Source organism: Geospiza fortis, unplaced genomic scaffold (genome assembly GCF_000277835.1).
Source record: "Geospiza fortis unplaced genomic scaffold, GeoFor_1.0 scaffold425, whole genome shotgun sequence".
Taxonomy (NCBI): domain Eukaryota; kingdom Metazoa; phylum Chordata; class Aves; order Passeriformes; family Thraupidae; genus Geospiza; species Geospiza fortis.
Genome location: NW_005054387.1, coordinates 448,206 through 459,428, shown reverse-complemented (window position 1 = coordinate 459,428; position 11,223 = coordinate 448,206).

Sequence of the window (11,223 nt, the reverse complement as noted above, 5' to 3'; positions counted from 1 at the left end):
CCTGCTGAAAACATTTCATCCTTCCCTTCCCACCTTCTGCCCTGAACCAGCTCCCTGTGCAGGGCCAGCTGTGCCCACAGGAGTGGCACCATTGCAGCAGGGAGGTGGGAAAGCCCAGCTGGAGTGAGGGGGCTGTGGAATCCCCCTTTTGGCACCAGCCTGCAATTAGCATGACCCTAAGTAATTATGAAACTGCAGGCTCACTGCAGGCGAGTTTCAAGGTTGTTTTCCTTTGCTGCTGACATGTCTTTGCCTACCAGATGCATTCTTTGATAATCACCCAGCAGCAGGTCTGCACCACTGACCAGTTAAACACAACAAGGCCTTTCCTTTCCATTATAAGATTCAAGTCAGCTCTTCCTTGCCTGAGACCTGGGAGCTGCTGGGTGGCTGCTCTCAAAGGTGAATCCTAAAAATTACTCACTTAGGAAAACAATTTTGGAAAGAAACTGAACTTGCTTTGCTATTTACGAAGTTTCTGTTCCCTCAGCCACTTCTAACAGTTACTGGCCACTGCCCTGCCATGGGCATGTCACAACCAAAGAAACCACCACGCTTCAGCACCCCAATTCCCCCAAAAGCTGCTCCAACAACCAGAACTAGTCCTGAGTCTCTGCTTTGAGCCAGTACTCCCATGGCCCACATGGAAGAAGTGACAAAAACCTGTAATAACCATCTATAAGTGCTGTGACAACTGTTTCCCAAACTTTTGTAAATCTCCCATATTTAAATGTTTAATCCTTGCTGCATTTACCACAAAGCTCCTACAGTGGAGCAAGAAACACATATCACAAGTTTAAGACAAACTTGATTATTTATTCCCTGGTAGGCTTCCAGACATGGATGTAAAGCCTAAGCTGTGCCTTTGAAAGCCTTAAGCATGGCTGCAGAGATTGACAAGACACCAAAAAGAATTTTTTCAGAGGAAAGATGGTCAAGCATTGAAATGGGCTGCCCAGGGAGGTGGTGGAGTCCCCACCCCTGGAAAGGCTGAAGAAACAACTGGACATGGCACTCAGCGCTCTGGTTTAGTTGGATTTGATGATCTCAGAGGTCTTTTCCAACCTTAATGATTCTGGGATTCACCATAAACTCATTTTACTTATTACAACGACCAACACAAACGACAACTTCATGTAGATGAGGAATTTTCTACCAGTAAATGTAGCATTAACCACTTCCCCTGAAATTCTGTTTCTGTGTACTTAAGGTATTTCCCTTTATCACCAGTTCAACCAGCTCCCCAGTCTACTGATAATCTGCTACTGAAAGGAATTTTCAGAAGTTTCATTTCTGTTTTCATCCTCTCACAGGAGTGCATTTGTCAGATCTATCAAAGCTCTCAATGTAGCTTTTTGCAATTTTTAATTTCCTATTAGAGGAAAATTTCCTGGTGCCAGGATGACACCAATGTAGAAGCATCTGGCACAACTCTGCACACTCACAGCCTACTTGTCTTGGGGAAATTTTACATTTCCCTGACTGCCCCATGAAGCAATCCACCCTTCAGCCTCAAAACCCCATCGTTTGCACCTATCCAGAAACCAATATACCAATTATATAAGTATTTCAAAATATTTCAGAAATTATAAACTGCTTTGCAAGCTTGGTGTGTTACTCTGGAAAAACAAAGCCATGTTCACCTGATAAAGCTCTAGATTATGACTGGGGGAGAAACCAGAGCTGACATTGGGAATTTTTATTAATGTCTGTTTTGACTGTAAAAGGCCAGTCCCAGTTCTGAGCTGAAAGTGCTTAGAAAGGTAAAACATTGTAAGGATTCTGTGAGCAGAGCTTGTGCCATCCTTGCTGTAAAGGCCCTTCCTAAAACAAGCAAAAGGAAAGACCAAACAGTCCAACAAGAGCACAACATTCAAGAACCACAATCCCATCTTACACCTCAGCAGTGACTGCTGGAGAAACAACAAAGAGCAGAACACCTGTAATTTACACTCCCAGAGGAAGGGAAAAATAGTAAAAACCCACAAGCATTAAAACACATGACTTAGGAAGCATTTTGCCACTTGGCAAACTGATGCAAGTACCTTTCACACGCAGAATTAGTTAGAAAATTTCAATAAACACATTTTATTCCGCATACTGAAGTAATTTGACTCCAAGTAAGTTTTTAAACAAGCTTTAACTGGAACAAATTTAGGGCTCTACTCAATGCTTTTGGGACAGGGAGTCAACGTGTGTGGTGGCCACTGCACAGAACAAAGAGAGCAAGAACAGAGGTGCCAATGGAGCCATCAAGAAAATTACCTTAATTAGCAGGCTACTAAAAAAAAAAAGTAGGAAAAAAAAAGAAAAAGCAATAAGAAAGGGTGTTGTGGCTTTGTCTGCTCACAAGAACAGCCAGTGCCACAAATGTAGGCAGAGCCTATGAAACTATCTTGCAAGAGGTGAAAGGTAGTACTGGCTTTTCAAAAGGAGCTGCAATCAGCAGAAAAAAGCCACACAGATATTGATGCCAGCAACAAATGCACTGTGAGGGGAAAAGCTTGGCAGTGCCAGAGTTGAGATGATTATTCCTGTCTTTTCTTCTGCACCTTGAATTCAAAACTTTTTAGAAAATGCAAAGAGCTGGAGACTATCCAATGCCAAAGGTCTGTACTGAACAAACCTTTTCTCTCACTCAAGAAAATAATGAAACATTGCCTATTTGCTTCAAAAAGTAGTTTTTCTTCTTCCAGCATTATTTACTCCCTTTCCATCCTCCTCAAACCCAGGTGCAGAATGACTGCACAAGTCCCAGGTACAAGGGTCTGCTCACAGTGGCACCAGGTGGGTGATGTGAAGTAAGAAATAAGGCTCAGGCTTAATTCACAGCACCCTCAACCTTCACCCCAAAGCTCCTCTCCTCTTCCTCTTGCCCAGTTTCTACCCCAGAGCATCACTAATCCCTTTGTGGCTACTAGGTCCATCCTCACCTCAGCCCTACAGCAGCACCACTCACCTTGGGCTGAGCACTGGGTGAGCTAAAACCCACCTGGAGAGGGTGGATTTTCCCAGAGGCAGCAGCACTCCCTGCCCCAGAAATTCCACAGTGTGAAACCACCAGCTTCCATTACCTCACCCAAAACCCACAGCTGAGACTCAATACCCAGCAGAAAATCTGTCAGCAAAACCCACTCCACAGTTCCTTAACACTCTGCTTAATTTTGCATTGCAGTTCATCACACTTTGGACATAAATTTCCTAAAAAGTGAAATTTGTGAGTGTAAAAAGTGAGTGTTTGCTGGGGAGAGGGCTCCCTTGGTTTTGCAAGCACAGCACATCCCCAGCCAGCCACAGCTCCCGTCCTGCTGGGGAGCTGCCTACAGCTTCACCCACTTCCCACAGCACCATTTCACACTCTTCCACTTCAAAACAAAAGTTCAGACCCATTGCTTCAATACCCACAACAGAAAAAAACCCAAAAAGTAATGAGTTGATTTAAGTGTTGCTGCAGTGAGGCTCCCCAGAAGGGAGGATTTCAGATGGATATAGCAAGGGGACAGTGGGAAGTGCTGAGGGCTGCTCCAGCTTGGAGCAATCTGCTCACCCACCATGCACTGGCTGTGGTGTAAAATCACATTACAACCCTGTGAACACCTGCTCAACTGCCCTGTGCTGGCTTTCTACAGCTAAAATTAAGTTCATCGTGTACACACTGGTTAATCACTGTGAAAGAAACAAAAAAATGCCTTAGCTTAATATGTGTGACTTTAAGGGCAGCTACAGGGTGGTGGGGATTCAAACTGCATCTTCTTCTGCCAAATGAAATAAATTATGGGAAACCAAAGGAAAAACTCACTGCTGCTTGCACAGCCCTTGCCTGGGCCAGACCCAGTGCCAAGTCCATCTGCTTGGTCTCCTGTCTGGCTGGTTGATCAGAGGCTGACCAAAGCACAAAGCCAATGGCCATGCTGACCACAGCTCTGACCACACCACAGCAGCCAACTACCCATGGCTGAAATGGCCACAGAGAACATAAAAACCAGTCTGGAGATGATGGTCTCAGCAGGCCAGGCTGTCCTTCCCATCCCCTCCACTTCTGTCACAGGCAGCAGGGACAGGAGGAATGTCCCCTGTCCCCTCCTCAGCCCTCCACACACACAGGGGATGGAGAAGGACACTGAGGGAGAACAGACAGCTCCACCACAAACTACTGATTGCACTACTCTTGCCATTTGTCTGAAGCCCAAATACAGCAGCCCATGCTCAGGAGGAAGGAGATTATTCTGCCATTTTGTAATAACACACCTTCAGCAAATGTCTTACTTCCAAGAAAGATCAGATTCATGAGCTACGTTAAATAATTCTTTTGACCACAGATCAAAGTAAAACCTAGTCTTAAAGGAGTAGTTTAAGTATCAGAAAGTTCAACTCTTTAACTAAACTCTGTTACATCATTTAAAGGATTGGGTTACTCTGTTTCCAGCCTGAACTGTGCTGGTAAATGAAGCATGACCAGGCTTTAAGCAAGACACGTCCTGTAACACAGCCCAGGATTTATAACTTGCTATACAGGTTGCCATCAATAAATCAATAATTTATATACACACACAGGTGTGTTTCAGTGGGAGTTATGGGAACTTGCTGTTTGAAAAAGAAAAAAATAAACAAACTCAAGATTTTTTATTTTTATTCTAAATGAAAACGAACTCATTGCTCCAAACTCATTGCTCAGCTTTTAGTCAGCTTTTCCCAACTCCTAACTGTGCTGTCTTCTAGAACAAAAATTCACAATTATTATTTGATTAAATATGTTATTAGTTTTAATTTTTTTAACAAGGTTAACCATTACAGACTGAGTCCATCCCAGCCACCACTCAATAATCCTTCAGCCTACAAATGGAATTTCCAATCTCAAAGCTACTTCAACTGTTTCCTAACATTGGGATATAAAATATTTACCAACAAAAGTATAAATACACACTGAAAAAGCAACCTAAAAATACTTTTAAAACCACATTTCAACACAGTAATTCCTTTAGGGATGGGAAAAAATTACCACGGACTTGAACTAATCACCTCGTGTTTTGCTCCCTTTTCATGTTTTTGGGCATTGCAGAAATGGGATAATGGATGAATAAACTATCCTACCATGACAAATATGGTTTGGAAAGATGGGGCTAGGCATAACTTGGAATTTTCTGTTGTTATAAGTTTAAAATCCTAAACCACAGGCATGTGCACTAGGGAAAACCTATAAAACATATAATGGAAGTGCTTCCCTTCTAGCAGGCCCAATTTCACCTCCCTTTTTACTGCTGATCCAGGGACACATTTAAATTCTGATTTTTTCCTTCACTGGAGGTCTTTGCTCCCTGCTCAGCAGCCCCACAGAGCAGTGGGCACGGGACAGGGACACAGAGGAAGCTGGATGGGGAACTTGTGTTAAGAAATCAGTAGTAACAAAAAAAAGATCAGAAGAAAATTACTGGCAAATGAAATTGCTGTTTGATAAACAATTTAAGCAGGAAGAGTATTTGGCAGAGGGTTTCCAGGGAACGGTCCTTGACTCCTGACTAACATGCTTCCTCCCTTGGTCTGAGTTTGTTGACTTTCTGGGCACTGCTGTAAGGTTTAGGCAGTTTCCCATGATGGGAAAAAATACAGCTTTTTTTGAGAAGTTGCCTGTGAATGCAATTGGGGGATGTTTTCTAAAAAATTATAGATATAAATAGGAAACAAGAAAGCAACAATTTCTTTATTTAGGCTTTTCCTACTACTAAAAAGTCCCATTTAGGCATCTTAGTATCCTTTCTGATCTAAATCCCAAACATTGACTCAGTTTGGCATGACAACACACGATGAGAAACGTCTATCTGGCATTTAATGCCAATAGCAAACGTGACATATTTTGGACAATTACAGAAAAGACCAGATTTTGAAGCCTTTCAGAGATTTTTTTACAGCTTTTTCTGTTTAATCTGGATGACTACAGTCCAGCATAAATAGATACCAAGCCCACTTCACACTGAAGTGAAATCAAGAGGCAGAGGCGGTGGAATGCAGAATGCCTTTTCTAGGTGTTTCCCAACAACATATTGCAGTACTTAGTTAAGCTCATTTTCTGTGACATGAAAAGGAAAATAGCAGAATTGACTCATGAAGTAAAATTAGCTGGTGTGCAGTCACAAGGAGGCTGGATTGGAGCTGACAGCAGCCAGAACTGCATTTAACAAAAACTAACATGCTTCATGCTAATAATGGTGCTGGTTCAGAGCCACAAGGACTATTCTCTGTATTTTTAACATGGACTGACTGTTTTTAAACCAACATTTCTAATAGCATACCCTAAACTGTACATCAGGAAATATTTAAAGACCTTCCAGAAGTGATGCATTAAGAAAGGCATTTATAAAAGAGTTTTTAAACACTGCAAATCTGGCATTTCCAATCAGGAGATGCCTCCAAGAAGGCACCAAGCCGTGGACAGCCAATATCTACTTGTTCCATGATCACAACTAAGGTAGACAGGACAGCTAAAACACTTTTTTAACCAGGCAAAAAAAAAATGTTTGGTGATAATTTACAGAATTCCTCCACTATTCACTGTAACAAATCACCCCAGAATGAAAACAACAGATTTAGCTGCAGTGGCACTGTCAACCTCGCTATGATACACTGGCACTAAAAAGTCCTTAATTTTGGCTATCAAATACAATTTCAATTTCTTGCACTTTAGGGCAGTAAAAACAATTCTGTGAAGACTCTGTGTTTACAATCCCGCAGTAAAGAATGCAGCTGTCTCAATCAGTGCTGATTGTCTGTTAATTAGCTCAGTTTTACAAGCTGATGGAACAGATTACTTCATTCCCTCCCCACGCTCAGAAAGAGAGTACAAATACAGTTCTCTCCAATACAGTAATTTTTGCTTCCCATCAGTTTGGGGAGGTAGATGATGTGATCTTGTTACCAAGAAATCATTTATGTTTGTGTCTTTGCCAGCAATTTTCAGTCCATATATAAATACACACACATCTCTCTATCCTCTATGAAAACTGAAATAAAGAGCACCACTCCCTAACAAAATGGAAATACCTCCCCTCTCTTTTGCTGTGGCTGAAACCAAGTAGATGATCTTCAAGGTGCCCTCCAACCCAACTGTTTTATGATTCTAGGATTATCAGAATCCTTTAGGAACAAAAGTCAGGTTCTCATGAACAATTCCCTATCTATATGATGTATTTGATCAGAAACACATTTCTGACCCCAAACCAGCACTGAATTTTGTGACTTAGAGCAGCAAACTGCAGGTTTTTAGTGAAGAGCCTGAAGTTGCTGCTGCCATTCTCCATCCCCACGTGCTTTTTCAGCAAACCACAAATAAATAGCTGGATTACCTCTGAGCTGCTCTCTCAGACTCACTGCCTCTAGTACCTCCATCATTTATCTAGACACTCTTGAAGAGAAGCCAAATTTTAGCTTTCAAATATGCAGACAAGAGGTTGGACACCCTCATCCAAATGCCAGCAAACACTTCTGCTGAGAAAACTGATGGAACACTATAAAGCCCCAGGCCTGACAATATGAAACTGATCCAAAAATGCCTTTTTTGAGATGACACAACATGCTACACATTGTATCAAACAACAGAGGTTTCACTTAGAAACTGATTTTCTTTCTTGCTCAGTTTAAATCCTTCATGATTAAGAAAAGACAAAAAAAAGATGTAGCTAAAGAACATCTATGTATTTAAAAGAAAACTAATTTCTGGGTGTACATGTAGCTACTAAGCTTATTGCAAAAGCAGCAAGTGAACAAATATGAAACTCCACAAAACCATGGAATTATCAGATCACCAGAGCTGGGTTTTGGCAGTGTATCTGGGTGATCAGTACAAAGGATAATCTAAATAAAAGAGTAATTTTTTTCTACACAAAGATATCTGTAGACATCTGCTCTAACAGCAGCATCCCAGAGAGCTCTCAAGGATTTTCAGATTTCAGTACACAAAAAAATGTGAGAATTTCATTTTTGCATTATGGACAGGCTTGGATCCAAAGCAGATGAGTGAGAACACCTTGCAGAAAATTCTCTGGATCCACAGAAGCAGCACTGGGGGAAGAGAAAGCCTGAAATGCAGCAGTCACCTCAGGTTAGAGATGTAAACCTGGGCAATGAGGGAACCAAGACCAACAACCACCAGCTAATGCCTGAGTATTTCTCCAGCTACAGTTTTTCACTTAAGTTTAGCTAAATCATATTTCTCAACCCTATAAACACTTCTTTCACAACACCTAGCAAAAAGACATTCAGAATATTATCCTGGCTTCCCAAAGTTCTTCTGCAGACCAGAATAAAAATGGAGGGGAGGGCCATGTTATGTTTTGTTGGGAGGTTGGTTGGTTGTATATTTTCTAAATAAAGGTTTTATTCTGATCTTTCTTTGGTGTGTTTTGTTGTCTGTCCCATTCTGAGAGCTGCCTTACCTTAGACCTGAGGACACCTTGGCTTTGCCTCCAAACACCAAACAAAACACCTTGGCTGAACATGCAGCATCAAGTGCTGCATTTACATCCCTGACTTCTGCTGCCACTCCAACGCTTCCTTGGCTCTCACGTGCCAGGGCACAGACAGTTACAGCCCTGGGAAGTTTCAGCAGAGTTCCTCTTGAACTGCTGCCATCGCCTTGGCTGCCTGGCATTGCGACATCCCAGTTGCATCCCATCCCTTCCCACACGGGGAGGAGGCAGAGGTGTGAGAACTGGGGACCAGGGCTTGGGGCTCCAGGGGAATCCAGCCAGGCACCCACAGGAATGTTCAATTCCTGCTAGAAAACAGCAATTTGGGGAGGGATAGCTGGCTGCTGTTTGATGTCAACACAGCAGTGCTGGTGATTCCTCAGCATCATCTCTGTCTGTTTGAGTTACGTGACTGTAAATCAATCTTTAATCTTTGTGCTCCATGTGCAGCCATCCACCTGCAACTGCAGACAAAAAATCCCCAAAGGACTTGCCAGCCTTTCCTCAATCTCCCTCAGCACTCAGCAGGACACTGTTTAGGGTTGATGTGGCTCAGGTTTGCTGTGGGATGGACCCTGAAACGCTGGGAAATGTTTGGGAAGGAGCAAAGCTTGTTACCTCAGCTACTTCTCCAGGGCACCACCATTACAGAAGCTACAAGGCAAAACAAACACCTACACACACTTTCCTATTTTTGTGTAAAGCCTCACTTGATCTGCTGCTCTATCCTCCATGCTTTGTATTTGACACATTTCTAGACAGATAGATTATGCTTTAAAAAACTGTCCATGATAAAAGGGGAGAGGGTGAGGTTGGGAATTATGCTTTCAAAGCAGTACAGTTTCTTCTGTGTCTCTGCCCAGACAGTAACAGAGATAGCAAAAATCATCAACAACTAGATGAGAAATAGACTCCTAGATGAGAAAGAGACTCCTCCTTGCCCATCCATTCACAGGGACTGCAGTGCCCTGCACTGCTGGTGCTGCTCCCCCATTGCCACGGGTAGAGGATATTTAGAGAAATGATGCAAAATGCCTTTCCTTCTTTTGACACTCCTGCAGAGTGCCCTAATCTTGTGCTTTAATCCAGCCCTTTGTGGGTAAAGAATAAAGCTACTGCTGCATTTTTATACTGCACATCAGTAAAAAAAACCAAACAAATATGCAAATATACAAAGCCCTAAATAGTCAGTCAAAACAGAATGACAAAATTACACATTACTTCTGCCATTACATGCTCTCCTTTACCATATGTCTAAGGTAAGCAAATGCCACCTACATAATGGATTCAGCCCTGGAGTAAGGCTGGACTGCCAAGGCTGGTGAACCTGAGGTAACACTCCATCACTTATTTACTGCATCTCTAAAGCATTTCAGATTCTAAGCTGAATATATATTTCACACAGTACCAAAACTTTTAAATATCCACAGGAAGATTTCATTTTTATAGGCAATAAACATTAAATCTAAAGGACTGGAACATAAAAAGTGTTTTAATACCATATAAATCACCTTTCCCTAGACAGAATAAATCTCTGAAGGTTTTAAGAACTGCAATATAAATTTTTATGGCAAATTATCTACATAGGAATTACTTGCACGAGATGCACTTTCACTTCTCCCTCTCATTTGCATAGTGCTGACAATCTTTTCAATCAAAACCTTCAATCCAATTTGGGAAGTCCAGAACACAATGTGCACCAAGCTGGGCTAAATGCTGGGTGGTTGGATCCTCCTCCTTTTCATCAGGAATTTTCCAGCTGCTGCTCCCTCTGTCAAATTTTGCACAGGTAACAACAGCAATAAGTAAAAATTAAGGCTTAGATGAGTAGCTACGTCCTTGTGCAAAGCATTTGTTGACTTTACTAACACGGGGACATTCTGTAAGGTCTGGCAACTGAGAGCTCATGTCACACTGCAAGCAACACTCTGCTAAAGCAAAAAGTGGCCCAGTCTGAACTGGGAGGTTTGAATTAAGGAGGAATAGCCAAAATCATTCTTTGGGATGCTCAGAAGGGGCATTTTCATTGCAAAAATTGTACAGTACTGAGAGGTCATGGTGGGGGATATTCATGTGTGGGGAGCCCCATCTCTGCTAGGACAGGGACACTGTGGGTGCCAGGCCCTCCTCAGGCAGGACACTGAGCATCCTGCTGGAGATTCCTCCCATCCAATGTGCCCACAATGGTTGGATCTCTCCTTTGGATGCCTCCAAAGGAACCCAGACCCTTCAGGAGAAGGGAGATGACACCTTCAGTCAAGGTTTAACAGCTGTGACTTCCAGCTAACCAGTTAATAACCACAGAAGGTGAGAGGCTGAGTATTTTTCCTGGTGAAACAATAAGAGCTCACTCCCCAGAGCTTCTGTCCTGGCCTCTTGGCACAAACACTTGCTCATGACTGAAGCACAAACATGCACAAGATGTGCAATTCCTGAGTCTCCAATCCTCAAAGGACGGGCTCCCTAGAGGTGTGGTGTACCACTGTTACCAAAAATACCTGGGTTTATTCACCATTATAGCAAAAAATGTGCTGACAAGGACTCTCACAGAAACAGCCAGAATTAGTTCTTGGAAAACCTCCTGCTGCCTTGGAGTCAGGTCTGAAACCTGCTCAGGACTTCACCAAATCCTCCCCTCAGGGGAAATCAGGGTACAGACAAAGTTAAAGCACCTGAAGAACAGCAAAGTCACAAGCAGAAAAAAAGAAAAGTTAAAAAAGTTTTTAAAAAGTAGGAAGTTTGCAAAGAGATCTAAGAATAGCAC